The sequence below is a fragment of the Coregonus clupeaformis genome, chromosome 18, assembly GCF_020615455.1.
Source record: "Coregonus clupeaformis isolate EN_2021a chromosome 18, ASM2061545v1, whole genome shotgun sequence".
Taxonomy (NCBI): Eukaryota; Metazoa; Chordata; class Actinopteri; order Salmoniformes; family Salmonidae; genus Coregonus; species Coregonus clupeaformis.
Genome location: NC_059209.1, coordinates 34,094,074 through 34,113,219, shown reverse-complemented (window position 1 = coordinate 34,113,219; position 19,146 = coordinate 34,094,074). Strand labels below are relative to the sequence as shown.

At 46.3% G+C, this 19,146-nt stretch overlaps 1 protein-coding gene across 3 annotated transcripts in view; it reads left to right on the top strand.

Annotated features, from left to right (window-relative positions):
• The window catches only part of LOC121530718 (amyloid-beta A4 precursor protein-binding family A member 1-like), a 116,060-nt gene that overhangs the window by 26,134 nt on the left and 70,780 nt on the right, over window positions 1-19,146 (top strand). For all 3 annotated transcript variants that reach the window (XM_041835904.2, XM_041835902.2, XM_041835903.2), the window contains exon 2: window positions 18,862-19,036. The gene's annotated coding sequence lies outside the window, so the exon portion shown is untranslated. The remainder of the gene's footprint in view (window positions 1-18,861; window positions 19,037-19,146) is intronic.

Below are 19,146 nucleotides of genomic sequence, written 5' to 3'. Positions count from 1 at the left end.
GACCTCTGACTGTTTCATCCTAACATCGTTGGTGCCGACGTGGATAACAATATCTCTATACTCTCTACACTCGCCAGTTTTAGCTTTAGCCAGCACCATCTTTAGATTAGCCTTAACGTCGGTAGCCCTGCCCCCTGGTAAACAGTGTATGATCGCTGGGTGATTCGTTTAAGTCTAATACTGCGGGTAATGGAGTCGCCAATGACTAGGGTTTTCAATTTGTCAGAGCTAATGGTGGGAGCCTTCGGCGTCTCAGACCCCGTAACGGGAGGAGTAGAGACAAGAGAAGACTCAGACTCAGACTCCGACTCGCTACATAATGGGGAAAACCGGTTGAAGGTTTCTGTCGGCTGAATGAGCGACACCGGTTGAGCATTCCAACAGTATTTCCCTCCAGAAGCCATGAGAAAGTTGTCCGGCTGCGGGGGACTGTGCGGGGGGATTTATACTAACGTTACTGTCTGTACTTACTGGTGGCACAGACGCTGTTTCTTCCTTTCCTACACTGACATTACCCTTGCCTAACGATTGCGTCTGAAGCTGGGCTTGTAGCACAGCTATTCTCGCCGTAAGGCGATCGTTCTCCTGTATATTATGAGTACAGCGACTGCAATTAGAAGACATCATGTTAATGTTACTACTTAGCTTCGGCTGTTGAAGATGTTGACGAACCATGTCCAGATAAAGCGTCCGGAGTGAAAAAGTTGAATAAGGGAAAAAAGTTGCGATGGAAAATAAAGTAAAATTGGCAGCTAAAACGCACAGGAAAATGACTCTTCTGTCTCGGGATAAAACGTCCGGGGTGAAAAAGTTTAACGAAAAAAGATGAGTGAGGACAAAACTAAAAAGTTGGTAAATTTGTTGAACACAGAGATTGATTAAACGTTTATTAAAAGTAAAACGTGAATAGTTTGGCAGGTAGCCAAGTAGCAACAAACAGCACAGCAGCACGGAGACAATGCGGAAGCAGTAACACTTTAACAGAGCTCACAAACCATAGAACACAAATCCTACTCTCTTCTACACACATACACATACATACATACATACAGTTTAAGAGGCTTATCCCATTCCTATGGACCCCTAAGGCAGTATGCTACCTCCATTGCGCCGTATAATTCCATTGTTCCTAAATTTCTGCTACCACGAGTTCCGCGGACATCCGATGAGCGGTCACATCAATCATATACTTCGTCAACCATATTTTGAGCGGTAACTTGCAACCGAATATATATATATATATATATATATATATATATATATATATATATATACCACAACCTCAAGCCCCCTGGACTCACCAAAATACACCTAACGTGCTTTTAGGATTTTCGGCCCATCCTAATGATCGCCTCCTTAGAGGGCTTCCATAGATTCACAATGGCCTAATTTGTATACATTTACCTTAGTTCCTGGCCTTATTCCTTCATTGTATTCTTTTTGAATTTTATTCAAGCAAAATATCCCTATAGACACTCCCCCCTTTTTGCGTTGCTTTCAACGCAAACAAATTTAGAACGGACTCCTATACCACAGCAAATAACAGCAAAGCACACACGCAAGTTCTTAACGGTGCATTCATTCAACGCACACACACAGACACACAAACTAACCAGTGCCCAAAGTAGTGAGAAAACTCACCCTTATCTGCCGGACTCTGGAGCGAAAGTCAGCTCGGCGCCCATGAATGGAACGCTGAGAAAAGACGCATCACGACCAAATACCTCGTCGCCATTTTGTGGTGTCAAGAAAACGTTGCTAATTATGCTGTGAGACCAAGGTTTATTATATCAGAGTATTTCAGCGTCAATTTACAGATATCTGCAGACATCTGGAGAATAACCGGACCCCAATCTGTAATATGTTATTCTGTCCTCCTTTGTTTTAACCAAGTATTTATATCCTATGCCCTATGTAACATAATATGGGTGTTTTCCCTACAGACCAATCCCAGGAGGCCACCTAACAGACTTCCTCGGCTTTAGGGTGCCCCTATAGAACTACTCCCCAGATGCTCCCTTTAAGCTGAGTCAACATCCTCTAAAACCATTTGAAACCATTAGCAAAGTCATAAATTCCTCAGATACCACACTAAGAAATAACAGAGGAACTTCTTGCGATGGAATCGATGATGGCGACAACCAGGTGTTTTTACTTTTACAACAGTGTGTCTGCCTGCTTGGGAAAAAAATGGATCTACCGTGGAGTAAACTGACCACACGTCACAACAGATGGATCCCCGAAACTAACCAGTAAGAACATTGGGCTGTTAAAAAGATGACAAGATAAAGTAAAAGAAGAAAGCCCAAACTCGAAGGAATTGATATTTCTCCACTGTATCATTCATCAGGAAGCACTGTGTAAAAGGGTGTTGAAGGTCAAACGTGTTGTCAAAGTTGTTGTGAACTTTAAACGTCAGTTCATTCAGCTGCTTAATGACACAGAGACGGCGCACCAGAACTGCTCTGGCTAAACCTGGGGAAAGTATTCTGCTGTGTGTGGGAGCTGAGAGGGAAGATTGGTACGTTCCTGGCTAAGCCTGGGGGAAAGTCTTCCCGCCGTGTGTGGGAGCTGAGAGGGGAGATTGGTACATTCCTGGCTAAGCCTGGGGAGAGTCTTCCGCCGTGTGTGGGAGCTGAGAGGGGAGATTGGTACGTTCCTGGATACGGTTGGTAAAGCTGACAACTTCCCCGAGTTACAAGACGCAGACTGGCTGGCTGACTTTGCTTTTGGTGTGGACATACTGGGACATCTGAACGATCTAAACGTGAAGCTCCAGGGAAAGGGTGTTTTTGTTGATTAACTGTATTCCAATGTGAATGGGTCCAAGGCCAAACTTATGTTGTTCTCCAGACAAATGAGCAACATGTCTCTCGCTCATTTCCCGACACTGGCAGCACTGAACGCGACCCCCACCGCTGCACCGCACCGTGACATACAGTAGCACATTGAGCGACTTGTATCCTGCCCCCTGTCTTTCAACAGCGAGAATGCACCACCAGACACACAACTGGAGCTCATTGTCATCTAGTGGGACAGTGCTTTGAAGGAGAAGTCCAACACAGCCGCAATATACCAGTTTTATGGCTCACTGAATGAAACACAGTTTGCAAACATGAAAAAGCACGCCCAGAGGATGCTGGTTTTATTCGGGACCACGGGGGGCCAGTATGAAAGAGAAAAAAATAAAATAATTATGCACTCACTAACTGTAAGTCACTCTGGATAAGAGCGTCTGCTAAATGACTAACATGTAAAAACAGTATGTGTGTGAGCAAACGATCTCAGTCATGAACTACAACAATTCAGTCGCTGGTCATGTGACGGAGATGTTCTGAGAAATGTTCAGTAATGTGCTTTTAATAGATCATCTACATTCATATCAAACATGAAGCCAAACGTTGTTTTATGTACGCTCTGCATGTGGATCTCAATGTTCTTTCTTAGGGTGGAGGTGAATCGAGAACTGTTCTATAATATGCTGTCATAACCAGGCCATTCAATATGAACTCAAATGATACACTTTTTGCTCTTATTTGTGTCACTCAGATTGTACTTTTAGGAGTGGAGATGGTCTTTACAGTTCTGTATCAGACATCTGCTGTTTCCAGTCATATAAACATGCTTTTTTTTCATATTTCTAAAGTTTACACTAACATTTTGTTGCTGTGAGTGAGTCTGATTGTACTTTAGAAGGGTAGTAATGGTCTGAAGGGTAGAAATAGATCTGCTAAATGGCATATTATTATTATTATTATTAAATGGTCCAGTGACAGAATGGTCTTAGAAGCATACGTACACCTACAGTACACTAGTAGGTTTGTGTCAATGGGAACAAAGGCTTCACATGTTTTGTCATGCAGGTAGTATGTGGCCCTTCAGCCAAAAGGTTTGCCCACCCCTCACCTAGGGAGTAGCTATGAATTAACTATCAATATTTGGGGCATTTCTAGAGCTACACCCTGGTATGGAAACTAGACTGGAGTTATCAAACATTCCCCAACTGTGTCTGGGAAGCTTGAGTAATAACACAAGCCCTACAGATGCGTAACTCCAGTGAAGTATCTTTAAATACATTTTAGGTGAGGCATACATTTGAAGAAAAAGCTTTGAGCTCAAGGACTTTTGACTAATTGTCTGCCGTATTCTCAGTTGGAACAAAATCCCCCTGATCAACAAATAGGTTGCATTGAAGAGACGTTCAGCCAAGGCAAGGGGTTGTAGAGATGGCATGAAGCTACGTCTTTCCAGTACATCCCACAGGCATATGATTCTACTGTGCGTGATATCAACATCATTAGGTAGACAGAAAACCTATGGCCTGTTTAACCTACACATGACCTCTCCCCTGTGCATCAGACCTGGGTTCAAATAGTATTTGTTCTCTTTCAATTGGTTTGAGCCTCAGCACATGCTTGAGCCTGCCTGGAGTGCAAGATAGGCTGGGTTTGCACTTTTGGTATTATTCCATTGGTTCCATTACTACAGCCTCCAGGCAAGCTCAATCAGGCTAAGATAAAGTATTTAAAAGAAAATGAATACTATTTGATTTTACTTGTCTGGGATGGATGGATGGATGGATGGAGAGATGGATGGATGGAGAGATGGATGGATGGAGAGAGAGATGGATGGATGGATGGAGGGAGGGATGAGAGAGGGATGGAGAGAGAGAGAGGGATGGATGGCGAGAGGGAGGGAGGGAGGGAGGGATAGATGGATGGAGAGAGGGATGGATGAGAGAGAGAGGGAGGGATGGATGGAGAGAGGGATGGATGGAGAGAGAGAGGGAGGGATGGATGGAGAGAGGGATGGATGGAGAGGGAGGGATGGAGAGAGGGATGGATGGAGGGCGGGAGAGAGGGGGGGATGGAGGGATGGAGGGAGGGGGGATGGATGGAGAGAGAGAGGGAGGGATGGATGGAGGGAGGGAGAGCGGGGGGGATGGAGGGAGGGAGAGAGGGGGGGGATGGATGGAGAGAGAGAGAGAGGGAGGGATGGATGGAGAGAGGGAGGGAGGGAGAGAGAGAGAGGGAGGGATGCAGTAGTGTACCAGATATCTCTGAGCCTAATTCTGGTCTTTGTTAGCTCCTGGTTCAGTATCTCCTCAAGGAAGATTCTATGAATACATTATCATGCTTTCATTATGAATCACAGGCTGTGCCCTAGATGGCACCCTATATAGTGTAAAAGTAGTGCCAATTGGGACGCATCCTCTGTCTACTCTATGGCAGTGTTGTCACTAATACTATTACAGTGAAAAGGGAATATTTAATGCACACTAAACCTTAGTGTTAGCTACTGCATATTAATTAATGTGATCAGTCAGCTGGTAGTCCTCTATGTGAGGATTGGATCATTATCAGCCAATCTGGATATTTTATGTGTGAAACTGTTCATTGGAATTTGAGGAGGAGTTTTGGATCAACAAACTTTGGCTGTGGGTCACGTGCTATATGGAGTTGCGAGCACACGGTGTGTGTGTGTGTGTGTGTGTGTGATCATAATCCATTGAATATTCATGTTATTCAGGTCTTTATGCCTGCAGAGCAAGTTAAGCTGACAGAATATTAATACAGTGAGTTTTACTCTGGAATGTCCTGTTGAAATGAGACTAATAGCATTCCACAGCTCAACCTCCCTTTGTTAGTGCAGAGTTCTCTCTCTCTCTCTCTCTCTCTCTCTCTCTAACTCTCTCTCTCTCTCTCTCTTTCTAACTCTCTCTCCCTCTCTACCTATTCTTTCACTCTCTTTTTATCTCTCCATTCATTAGCACTGATTCTTTGTTTGCACATATTTCTCTCTCTCTCTCTCTCTCTCTCTCTCTCTGTCTCTCTTTGTCTCTGTCTAATTGAGCGTGTTTGAAAGAGCCCCCCCCAACACTAATTCTAACCTTAACCCTAAACCCCCTAGAAATAGCATTTGACTTTGTGGGGACTAACAAAATGTCCCCAATTAGTCCATTTTTGTTTTGTTTACTGTTCTTGTGGGGACTTCTGGTCCTCATAAGATGGGGAAGGGAGAGGGTGATGGGGAAGGGAGAGGGTGATGGGGAAGGGAGAGCGTGATGGGGAAGGGAGAGGGTGATGGGGGAAGGGAGAGGGTGATGGGGAAGGGAGAGGGTGATGGGGGAAGGGAGAGGGTGATGGTGATGGGGGAAGGGAGAGGGTGAGGGGGAAGGGAGAGGGTGATGGGGAAGGGAGAGGGTGATGGGGAAGGGAGAGGGTGATGGGGGAAGGGAGAGGGTGATGGGGAAGGGAGAGGGTGATGGGGAAGGGAGAGGGTGATGGGGAAGGGAGAGGGTGATGGGGGAAGGGAGAGGGTGATGGGGAAGGGAGAGGGTGATGGGGGAAGGGAGAGGGTGATGGGGGAAGGAGAGGGTGATGGGGAAGGGAGAGGGTGATGGGGAAGGGAGAGGGTGATGGGGAAGGGAGAGGGTGATGGGGAAGGGAGAGGGTGATGGGGGAAGGGAGAGGGTGATGGGGAAGGGAGAGGGTGATGGGGAAGGGAGAGGGTGATGGGGAAGGGAGAGGGTGATGGGGGAAGGGAGAGGGTGATGGGGAAGGGAGAGGGTGATGGGGGAAGGGAGAGGGTGATGGGGGAAGGGAGAGGGTGATGGGGAAGGGAGAGGGTGATGGGGAAGGGAGAGGGTGATGGGGAAGGGAGAGGGTGATGGGGAAGGGAGAGGGTGATGGAGGAAGGGAGAGATGGTGACGGGAGAGGGGGATGGGAAGGAGGGAGAGGTGTGGGCAGGGAAGAGGGGGATGGGGTGGAGGGAGAGGTGGGGGCAGGGAAGAGGTGGAGAGAGAAGAGCGAGAGGAGGAGGAAGTAGAGTAGCTCTGCTGGCCTGAGGCAGGGAGTAACAGTAACAGTGCAGCCAGGCTGACAGACAGAGGAGAGAGGAAGGCAGTTGGACTGTAATACTCTAAACATGCATCTCAACCACTCACCTACGACCTCCACAGGGCCGTCAAACAGGCAAAACTACAATACAGTAACAAGGTGGAATCCTATTACACCGGCTCAGACGCTAGGCGCATGTGACAGGGGCTACAGTCCATTACGGATTACAGAGGAAGACCCAACAGTGATCTGCCCAACGATGCCTCTCTACCAGACCAACTCAATGCATTTAATGCACGCTTCGACATAAACACAGAGCCGTGCATGAGGGCCCCTCCATCCCAGAGGACTGGGTGATCTCTCTCTCTCTCCAAGGCCGACATTAGTAAGGCTTTTAATCTGGTCAACACTCGCAAGGCCACGGTGCCGGACGGTATTCCAGGGCGCGTTCTCAGAGCATGCGCAGACCAGCTGGCAGGCATCTTCATGGTCGTTTTCAACATCTCCATGTCCCAGTCTGTAATCATATTATGGTGGGGTTGAGATTTTTGATTTGTATTTGGTTCATATCTGCTTGAAGATAGTTGCATTCATGACATGTTGGACATAAAGGACTGTATTACTGTATACTGACCATAACACTTCAATACCAATGTTTCCTTCATTTCCTATTTGTCTAAAAGAGTCAGTTGCGGTGAAAGACAGAGAGTGTGTTATACCCTTCCCACGTCTCAACCTGACCACCATCGTTCCTGTTCCCAAGAACTCTAAGGTTACCTGCCAGAATGACTACCGCCCTGTAGCACTCACATGAAGTGCTTTGAAAAGCTGGTCATGGCACACATCACACCCTCCTAATATTGAGTTGCGCTCCCCCCTTTTGCCCTCAGAACAGCCTCAATTCATCAGGGCATGGACAAGGTGTCGAAAGCGTTCCACAGGGATGCTGGCCCATGTTGACTCCAATGCTTCCCACAGTTGTGTCAAGTTGGCTGGATGTCCTTTGGGTGGTGGACCATTGTTGATACACACGGCAAACTGTTGAGCGTGAAAAACCCAGCAGCATTGCAGTTCTTGACACAAACCGGTGCGCCTGGCACCTACTACCATATCCCGTTCAAAGGCACTTAAATCTTGTGTCTTGCCCATTCACCCTCTGAATGGCACACACACAATCCATGTCTCAGTTGTCTCAAGGCTTAAAAATAATTATTTAACCTGTCTCCTCCCCTTCATCTACACTGATTGAAGTGGATTTAACAGATGACATCAATAAGGGATCATAGCTTTCACCTGGATTCACCTGGTCAGTCTATGTCATGGAAAGAGCAGGTGTTCTTAATGTTTTGTACACTCAGTGTATATTATTTTTACTATCACTGCATGGTTGGGAAAGAGGTAAGAATTTCACTGTGCTATTTTACACCTGTTGTATCCTGTGCATTTGGCGAATAAACTTTGAAACTTGAAACAGCTATCTATCTTTCTCATAGTGGCTAGCAGACAGCTACAGGCACAGAAATGTCACATGCAGCGTCGGAAATGGCACCCTATTCCCTATATAGTACACTACTTTAGCCTCATAAGGCTCTGTACAGTTGTAGTGCACTATTTAGGGAATAGGGTGCCATTCCGGACGCAACCACAGACAATGAGGCGTGATGGAGGTGAGTGGCTGTCAGTCACTTCAAAGGGCTCTGCGATGCTGTGCTGCAGAATACCAATAGGGATGTGGCTTTAGGAGAGGCGATCTACTCGGCAGATAGAGGCAGAAGGATGGAGCTGTGGCTGAGAGCTCTTTGCTCTCTCACACACACAGATGGCTAGGGTGTTCATCAAGGCAGTTTTTTCTACTTCTTGTTTACATCAGAACACAGAATAGAATGGAGACGGGGTGGTGCTGAAATAGCAGCAAAAACTGGCATAGAACATTTGTCATTTCTGTGGAGTTAAAGGAGACTCAGGCTGGCTCTACGTCTGTTTTCAAAAGTCAGATTTGTACTGTAGTGTAAGCCACCAGAAAGAAACCCGTAAACCAAATATTAATAATATCACTCCAGCTAAGATAAATTCAACTTCACACATACAGACTGACATGGTGTGTGTGTTTCCTAGGCAGTGTCCTTGGTAGCTGTCTAAGAAACACTTGTTGTTCCCTTCAAGCGTCTCTTCAGTGTTGATCTCCAACCCCATTCTGACACGACACACAACCCAGTGTTTGTTCCTGTCAGACAGTGCAGGGCAAACCTCTTCTGTCACCCCGCGTGTGTGTGTGTGACAGAGAGGGAGAGAGTGAGTATCTATCTATCGTCTGGCCTTGTCACCCTGCTGTAACACACCCTGAGCTGACTTCAGAGATCCTGGACAGCCATGTCCTATTAGGGAGAGCGAATTAGACAGCTTGTTCATCGCCGGTTGTATGAGTGTCTGTTACAGTAGCTATATTAGTTATAGTAGCTATACCACTGGGATAGGTCTATACTGTATGTGATGAACAAACATCACTATGTCATTCTATATACACAGCTGATTCAAATGATCAACTCATCATCAAGCTTTGTGTGTATTGTAAAGGCAGAATGTGGACCCCATTGGGTGCCCAGGATAAGAAACACTGGTCTATGTAGTCTATGTAAATGGCTTGTTGTGAACAGTAAGTGTAGTTTTTTTACAATGACTGGAGTGTCTGTACTGTGTCTGTCTACAGGGACATGGCCCTCTGCTTTGGTTGCTTTTTCATTGGTCTAGAAGACAGTAGGTGCTTTATTGGTGGACAGAGGTTTCTGTGTCAGACTTTCTAGGTGCATCTCAAAGTCCACACCTCATCTCCTTTCCTTGAGATCCCTGAGATGAGAGGAGGAAGCCTTGTTAGACTATTGAGATGAAGTAGAGGAGCCAAGGAGAGGAGGCCTTGTTAGACTATTGAGATGCGTCCCGTGTAAAGGTCACTTCCTTCACCTGCCTTCCCAAAGGGAGTCATTACTGAGGCGTCTCCATGACAACCCAGCAGCATGCCATGACAACGCCATGACAACCCAGCAGCAGCTCGCCCTGCATGGGGAGATTCAGCCAGGCCTGATCAGTGATAACAATAACACACTCTCTGTCTTTAATTGTTTTTTCAAATAGGAAATGAAGGAAACATTGGTACTGAAGTGTTATGGTCAGTATACAGTAATACAGTCCTTTATGTCCAACATGTCATGAATGCAACTATCTTCAAGCAGATATGAACCAAATACAAATCAAAAATCTCAACCCCACCTTAATATGTTTTGCTGCTTGTATCTGTGGTTTATATGCGTCTTTAAAGACCCTGTAAAACTTCAGCTATATCAACCTTATCTTATGTGACACTATTTCGACCAGAGAGACTGAAATGTTTTTTTCCCCCTGCGTCTGACTCCAGTGTTCAGGGCTCCAGTCTGAGCAGCTCTGTAGATGGAATTGGTTAAATGACGCACGTACATGCCCAGTGACTCAGCTCTTCCTCAGTCCCTGCCTTAGACTCAGACTAGACCTCTGATTATAGGGTTCACTGGCTATTTAGCTCAGTCCTTTAGCTCAGTCCCATAAGACTCTGGTCAAAAGTAGCGCACTGTATAGGGATTAGGGTGCAATTTGGGGCACACACTATGTCTCTAGTTGAGCCTCTCTCTCCTGTCTGTACTTCCTACTCACGATAAGAGGAGGCTGTTTGTTTTGTGTTGTCGTCTGGTTTTGTGTTGTCTTCACACACGGACCAGAACTGTCCCGATATCTGATGATTTCTGTCTGCCAGAATCAAGCAGCACCCTGTCACATTATGCAGGGGAAGAGCATAGGAGGAGGGCAAGGGGAAGCAGGCCACAATGGAACACTGCCTTTTAATTCAGCGCAATTCAATGAGACTTAATTTATCGCACAAGGGACAATTAAAATAATTTTAAAGTTTACTTTTCAAGTTCTAGGCTCCATCAACTGACTGGTAAAACAAGACAAACGTAAGAGCCTCATTATCAGAAATGAAGCATGTAGATACCCATAGACTTCCAGTCCTTGCGCTAATGCTAGTTAGCATTGGCTCGCGAAACTACCTCTAATTTCCTTCATACTGGACACAAAGACCAAAAAAATGGTATCAATGAATTCATCTGACTCTGGGGAAGTAGATAAAGGGCCTCGTTGCCAAAACCCAGAAGTATCCCTTTATACTACAGGATGCTAGGCTAACCTTAAGCAGGGTCACAAACAGAGACAATGGAGCTAGCCACATAACAGTGGTTTACAGGTCAGTTTTATAGCTCTTTACCCAGTAGTACTGTAAATGTAGGGATGGATGGGAGAGCTGGGCTGAGCTCTGGAGACACACTATAGAGACACACTAAGTTGTGTCCCAAATGGTACCTTAAATAGTACACTACTTTTGACCAGGGCCCATACAGCTCCATAGCAGTGTACTATTTAGGGCAGGGTTCCCCCATTCGGCCGCAGGTGATTTTTATTTGCGCAAAAAAAATTAAAAAGACTAAAAACAACAGCAAATCAGCTCCAAGTGATTTTAATTTTGGAAATCTGCTCTAAAGTATTCCCACGCATAATAGAGAGATATATGTGATCAAATAAAATAAAATTGTATTGGTCACATATACATATTTAGCAGATGTTATTGCGGGTGTGGCGAAATGCTTGTGTTCCTAGCTCCAACAGTGTAGGAGTATCTAACAATTCACAACAATACATACAAATCTAAAAGTAAAAGAATGGAATTTAGAATATATAAATATTAGGACGAGCAATGTCGGAGTGGCATTGACTAAAATACAGTAGAATAGAATACAGTATATACATATGAGATGAGTAAAGCAGTATGTAAACATTATTAAAGTGACTAGTGTTCCATTATTAAAGTAACCAGTGATTCCATGTCTATGTACATAGGGCAGCAGCCTCTAAGGTGCAGGGTTGAGTAACCAGGTGGTAGCCGGCTAGTGACAGTGACTAAGTTCAGGGCAGGGTACTGGGTGTAGGCTGGCCAGTGATGGCTATTTAACAATCTGATGGCCTTGAGATAGAAGCTGTTTTTCATTCTCTCTGTCCCAGCTTTGATGCACCTGTACTGACCTCGCCTTCTGGATGATAGCTGGGTGAACAGGCCGTGGCTCGGGTGGTTGATGTCCTTGATGATCTTTTTGGCCTTCCTGTGACATCGGGTGCTGTAGGTGTCCTGGAGGGCAGGCACTGTGCCCCCGGTGATGCGTTGGGCAGACCGCACCACCCTCTGGAGAGCCCTGCAGTTGCGGGCAGTGCGGTTGCCGTACCAGGTGCATCTGTAAAAGTTTGTGAGGGTCTTAGGGGCCAAGCCGAATTTCTTCAGCCTCCTGAGGTTGAAGAGGCGCTGTTGCGCCTTCTTCACCACACTGTCTGTGTGGGTTGACCATTTCAGATTGTCAGTGATGTGTACGCCGAGGAACTTGAAGCTTTCCAACTTCTCCACCGCGGTCCCATTGATGTGGATATGGGGGTACTCCCTCTGCTGTTTCCTGAAGTCCACGATCAGCTCCTTCGTTTTGTTGACATTGAGGGAGAAGTTATTTTCCTGCCACCACTCCGCCAGGGCCCTCACCTCCTCCCTGTAGGCTGTCTCGTCATTGTTAGTAATCAGGCCTACTACTGTTGTGTCGTCTGCAAACTTGATGATTGAGTTGGAGGTGTGCGTGGCCACGCAGTCATGGGTGAACAGGGAGTACAGGAGGGGGCTGAGCACGCACCCTTGTGGGGCCCCTGTGTTGAGGATCAGCAAAGTGGATGTGTTGTTTCCTACCTTCACCACCTGGGGGCGGCCCGTCAGGAAGTCCAGGACCCAGTTGTACAGGGCGGGGTTCAGACCCAGGGCCCCGAGCTTAATGATGAGCTTGGAGGGTACTATGGTGTTGAAGGCTGAGCTATAGTCAATGAACAGCATTCTGACGTAGGTATTCCTCTTGTCCAGATGGGATAGGGCAGTGTGCAGTGCGATGGCGATTGCATCGTCTGTGGATCTATTGGGGCGGTAAGCAAATTGAAGTGGGTCTAGGGTGTCAGGTAAGGTAGAGGTGATATGATCCTTAACTAGCCTCTCAAAGCACTTCATGATGACAGAGGTGAGTGCTATGGGGCGATAGTCATTTAGTTCAGTTACCTTTGCTTTCTTGGGAACAGGAACAATGGTGGACATCTTGAAGCAAGTGGGGACAGCAGACTGGGATGGGGAGAGATTGAATATGTGCGTAAACACTCCAGCCAGCATGCTCTGAGGATGCGGCTAGGGATGAAGTCTGGGCCGGCAGCCTTGCGGGGGTTAACACGTTTAAATGTCTTACTCGTGTCGGCCACGGAGAACGAGAGCCCACAGTCCATGGGAGTGGGCCTCGTCGGTGACACTGTGTTATCCTCAAAGCGGGCGAAGAAGGTGTTTATCTTGTCCGGAAGCAAGACGTCAGTGTCGGCGACGTGGCTGGTTTTCCTTTTGTAATCCGTAATTGTCTGTAGACCATGCCACATACGTCTGGTGTCTGAGCCGTTGAATTGCGACTTCACTTTGTCTCTGTACTGACATTTTGCCTGTTTGAATGACTTACGGAGGGAATAACTACACTGTTTGTATTCACGATATTTCCAGTCACCTTGCCATGGTTAAATGCGGTGGGTCGCGCTTTCAATTTTGCATGAATGCTGCCATCTATCCACGGTTTCTGGTTTGGGTAGGTTTTAATAGTCACCGTGGGAACAACATCCCCTATGCACTTCCTGATGAACTCAGTCACTGTTTCCGTGTATACGTCAATGTTATTCTCAGAGGCTACCCAGAACATATCCCAGTCCGCGTGATCAAAACAATCTTGAAGCATGGATTCCGATTGGTCAGACCAGCGTTGAATAGACCTTAGCACGGGTACTTCCTGTTTGAGTTTCTGCCTATAGGAAGGGAGGAGCAAAATGTAGTCCTATACAAATGTAAGCAAGGTGTGAAATGATTATGTTTTAGTCAAATATAAAATCTGTTTAGGCTTCTTGCGATCAATTTGCAGTCTACAAATTATTTGTAATTATGTTCCGGCCCCTGACCATCCGCTCAAGAACAAAATCACATTCAGAAGAAGGAAGAGCCTCTTTTGTCATCTCTGGAGTAGGACTGAACAGTTATACACAGCCTGGAGGGACTGGTAGAGACAGACAGAGAGGAGAGGGCAGGTTGGCATTTATTGTAATGATTCTTGCCCTAGAGGCAGCTCTGCATTGGTCACTAGCTGGCACAGCCACAAAGTCATCAAATCTGATTTTAAACTTAACTGTAACCTTATATTAAGACCAAAAAGCCCAGTTTTGTTTTCATTAATTTTTACGATGTAGCCAATTTTGACCCATCTCGTTGAAATCTCTCAGGTCTGCCTCCAGGACAAGTTTCATGACAATAAATGTAAACCTGTGCTCTGCTACTCTGTGCTGTGAAGAAGCATGCACATGTATGTAAGGACAGAAGGATTGACACACTCACTCACGTACGCACACACACACACACACACACACACACACACACACACACCCCCCAGGGGTAGGAGCAATGAGGGTAGAGTAGTTCTTTCTCCTGAGAGTAGAGGACTGAAGAGACCAGGGAGTCAAGGGTACAGAGGGAAGAGTAGTTATTTATCCTAAAACATCTGAATGTCTCTGTCAGTAGTGAGTAGACTGGCTTAGCCGTGTGTGTTTTATTTGTCACATGCGTCGAATACAACCGGTGGAGACCTTACCATGAGATGCTTACTTGCAATGCAAATAGTCCTGGTAGCCATTTGATTAACTGTTCAGCAGTCTTATGGCTTGGTTAGAAGCTGTTAAGGAGACTTTTGGACCTAGACTTGGTGCTCCAGTTGCTTGCCGTGCGGTAGCAGAGAGAACAGTTAATGACTAGGGTGGCTGGAGTCTTGGACATTTTTTAGGGCCTTCTTCTGACACCGCCTGGCATAGAGGTCCTGGATGGCCCCAGTGACGAGTAATGTACTGGGCCGTACGCACTACCCTCTGTAGCGCCTTGCGGTCAGATGACGAGTAGTTGCTATAGCAGGCGGTGATGCAACCAGTCAGGATGCTCTCGATGGTGCAGCTGTGGAAATTTTTAGTCTACTGAGGGGGAATAGGCATTGTCGTGCCCTCTTCACGACTGTCTTGTCTGTGTTTGGACCATTGTAGTTTGTTGGTGATGTGGACACCAAAGAACTTGAAGCTCTCTCCTTTACCTGTAGTCCACGATCATCTCATTTGTCTTGATCAGAAGTTGTTGTCCTAGCACCACACTGCCAGGACTCTGACCTCCTCCCTATAGGCTGTCATCGTTGTCGGTGATCAGGCCTACCACCGGTGTGTCATCGGCAAACTTAATGATGGTGTTGGAATCATGCTTGGCCACGCAGTCATGGATGAACAGGGAGTACAGGAGGGGACTAAGCACACATCCCTGAGGGACCCCTGTGTTGAGGATCAGCAAGGCAGATGTGTTGTTGTCTATCCTTACCACCTGGGGGCGGCCCGTCAGGAAGTCCAGGATCCAGTTGCAAAGTGTTTAGTCCCATGGTCCTTAGCTTGGTGATGAGCTTTGAGGGCACTATGGTGTTGAATGCTGAGCTGTTGTCAATGAACAGCATTCTCACGTAGGTTTTCCTGGGATGATGGTGTTGATGTGAGCCATGACCAGCCTTTCAAAGCACTTCATGGCTACAGACGTGAGTGCTACGGGTCGGTAGTCATTTAGGCACGTTAACTTTCCATTATTGGGCACAGGGACTATGGTGGTCTGCTTGAAACATGTAGGTATTACAGACTCGGTCAGGGACAGTTTGAAAATGTCAGTGAAGACACTTGCCAGTTGGGCAGTGCATGCTCTGAGTACATGTCCTGCGGCCTTGTGAATGTTGACCTTTTTAAAGGTCTTACTCACATCGGCTATGGAGAATGTGATCACTAAGTTGTCCGGAACAGCTGGTGCTCTCATGCATGCTTCAGTGTTGTTTGCATCGAAGCGCACATAGAAGTCATTTCGCTCGTCTGGTAGGCTCGTGTCACTGGGCAGCTCGCAGCTGGGCTTCCCTTTGTAGTCCGTAATAGTTTGCAAGCCCTGCCACGTCCGACAAGCGTCAGAGCCGGTGTAGTAGGATTCAATCTTAGTCCTGTATAAAACGCTTTGCCTTTTGTCAAACGGCAGTCAAGCATCAATCATCATGTCACCAGAATAAGACCCTCAATATTTATTGGAAAGGAGAATCAAGCTCATCATCTTGCACTTTCACCACCCTGTGAAGTTCATCATAACTTATTTAATCTGTAGCCTAATAAAATGCATGCTTTCACACACCATATCATCGCGTGACTCCAAGTTTAATTCGATATGATGGTTATTATATCAATATTTGAGCATAAAGGCATTTCCACCACCATTTCTCGCATAATACATTTTATCGACACAAACATACCACCATGTCGAACATACAAATTATCTGTTGCCATTTATAAAATGGTACCTAAATGTCCTGTTTCCATCACAGATGTCGTGATTTTTTAAAATACGGTATGACTTTACTCGCATTAAAACTGTGGATGGAAACGTGGTTAGTGATTCACATTGCTCTGCTCTGCTCTCTGTCCCAACTCATCTAATGGATGCTCTGCTCTCTGTCCCAACTCATCTAATAGATGCTCTGCTCTCTGTCCCAACTCATCTAATGGATGCTCTGCTCTCTGTCCCAACTCATCTAATGGATGCTCTGCTCTCTGTCCCAACTCATCTAATGGATGCTCTGCTCTCTGTCCCAACTCATCTAATGGATGCTCTGCTCTCTGTCCCAACTCATCTAATAGATGCTCTGCTCTCTGTCCCAACTCATCTAATGGATGCTCTGCTCTCTGTCCCAACTCATCTAATAGATGCTCTGCTCTCTGTCCCAACTCATCTAATAGATGCTCTGCTCTCTGTCCCAACTCATCTAATAGATGCTCTGCTCTCTGTCCCAACTCATCTAATAGATGCTCTGCTCTCTGTCCCTACTCATCTAATATATGCTCTGCTCTCTGTCCCAACTCATCTAATAGATGCTCTGCTCTCTGTCCCAACTCATCTAATGGATGCTCTGCTCTCTGTCCCAACTCATCTAATGGATGCTCTGCTCTCTGTCCCAACTCATCTAATAGATGCTCTGCTCTCTGTCCCAACTCATCTAATGGATGCTCTGCTCTCTGTCCCAACTCATCTAATAGATGCTCTGCTCTCTGTCCCAACTCATCTAATGGATGCTCTGCTCTCTGTCCCAACTCATCTAATAGATGCTCTGCTCTCTGTCCCAACTCATCTAATAGATGCTCTGCTCTCTGTCCCAACTCATCTAATGGATGCTCTGCTCTCTGTCCCAACTCATCTAATAGATGCTCTGCTCTCTGTCCCTACTCATCTAATAGATGCTCTGCTCTCTGTCCCAACTCATCTAATAGATGCTCTGCTCTCTGTCCCAACTCATCTAATGGATGCTCTGCTCTCTGTCCCAACTCATCTAATGGATGCTCTGCTCTCTGTCCCAACTCATCTAATAGATGCTCTGCTCTCTGTCCCAACTCATCTAATAGATGCTCTGCTCTCTGTCCCAACTCATCTAATGGATGCTCTGCTCTCTGTCCCTACTCATCTAATAGATGCTCTGCTCTCTGTCCCAACTCATCTAATGGATGCTCTGCTCTCTGTCCCTACTCATCTAATGGATGCTCTGCTCTCTGTCCCAACACATCTAATAGATGCTCTGCTCTCTGTCCCAACTCATCTAATGGATGCTCTGCTCTCTGTCCCAACTCATCTAATGGATGCTCTGCTCTCTGTCCCAACTCATCTAATGGATGCTCTGCTCTCTGTCCCAACTCATCTAATAGATGCTCTGCTCTCTGTCCCAACTCATCTAATAGATGCTCTGCTCTCTGTCCCAACTCATCTAATAGATGCTCTGCTCTCTGTCCCAACTCATCTAATGGATGCTCTGCTCTCTGTCCCTACTCATCTAATAGATGCTCTGCTCTCTGTCCCAACTCATCTAATGGATGCTCTGCTCTCTGTCCCTACTCATCTAATGGATGCTCTGCTCTCTGTCCCAACACATCTAATAGATGCTCTGCTCTCTGTCCCAACTCATCTAATAGATGCTCTGCTCTCTGTCCCAACTCATCTAATAGATGCTCTGCTCTCTGTCCCAACTCATCTAATAGATGCTCTGCTCTCTGTCCCAACTCATCTAATGGATGCTCTGCTCTCTGTCCCAACTCATCTAATGGATGCTCTGCTCTCTGTCCCAACTCATCTAATAGATGCTCTGCTTTCTGTCCCAACTCATCTAATAGATGCTCTGCTCTCTGTCCCAACTCATCTAATAGATGCTCTGCTCTCTGTCTTTATCAAAGCCCATACTAGACTCTTTCTGTTGTTATCCGCTCTGTGGAAATATAGGTTACGGCTCTCTCTCGAGTCACAGACATCACATATTGCCTTGACAAATTGGATGAGAGTGTGTGTGTGTGTGGGCGTACGTGCGTGTGCACGTGTGTGTCTGTGTCTGTTTGAGCATGTTTGTGTGTGTGTGTGAATTCTAGTTCAGAGTCGCACTGTTTCATCTGTCAAATAGCCTCAGAAGCCACATCATCGAGCCTGAGATTCAACAACAACAAAAGAGGCTGATTCTCCCTGACTCCTCTGCCTCTCACTGCTGTGCTGTGGCTCTGCCAGGATTACTGCAGATTGGACAACTAAGAGACAAACTGGAGCTGTTCTCTGTGTTTGTCTCTCTGCCGATGGGATATATAGCTTGTTTCAATTGTTTGTATTATAGTGCTTTCGTGTGTGTGTGTGTGTGTGTGTGTGTGTGTGTGTGTGTGTGTACACACATTTTCATCTGTTTATCTGTTTTTCCACCCTCTCTTCTCTTACAATATATCCTCTTTTCTCTCTAATCTGTTGTCCTCTTCTCTGTGTTGTAGGGTGGAGCTGCTGTGATCTGAGGCACCATCCCTACATGCCTGTACCAGTCTAAGGACTCCAGTAGTAGCTTTTAACCACCACCTCCACACTACCACAGAACCATAGGGTCCAACCCTGGCCTCTGCTCTGAGGAACCACCTAACCACCCTCCACACACATAGATGGTTCTAGAAGGTGAGTCTCTGTCTGCCACCTCACTCCTGTTGGTATACTCTGAAGATGCTTTCCTTCCTTCCTTCCCTACTTCCTTCCTTCTTTCCCTACTTCCTTCCTTCCTCCCCTAC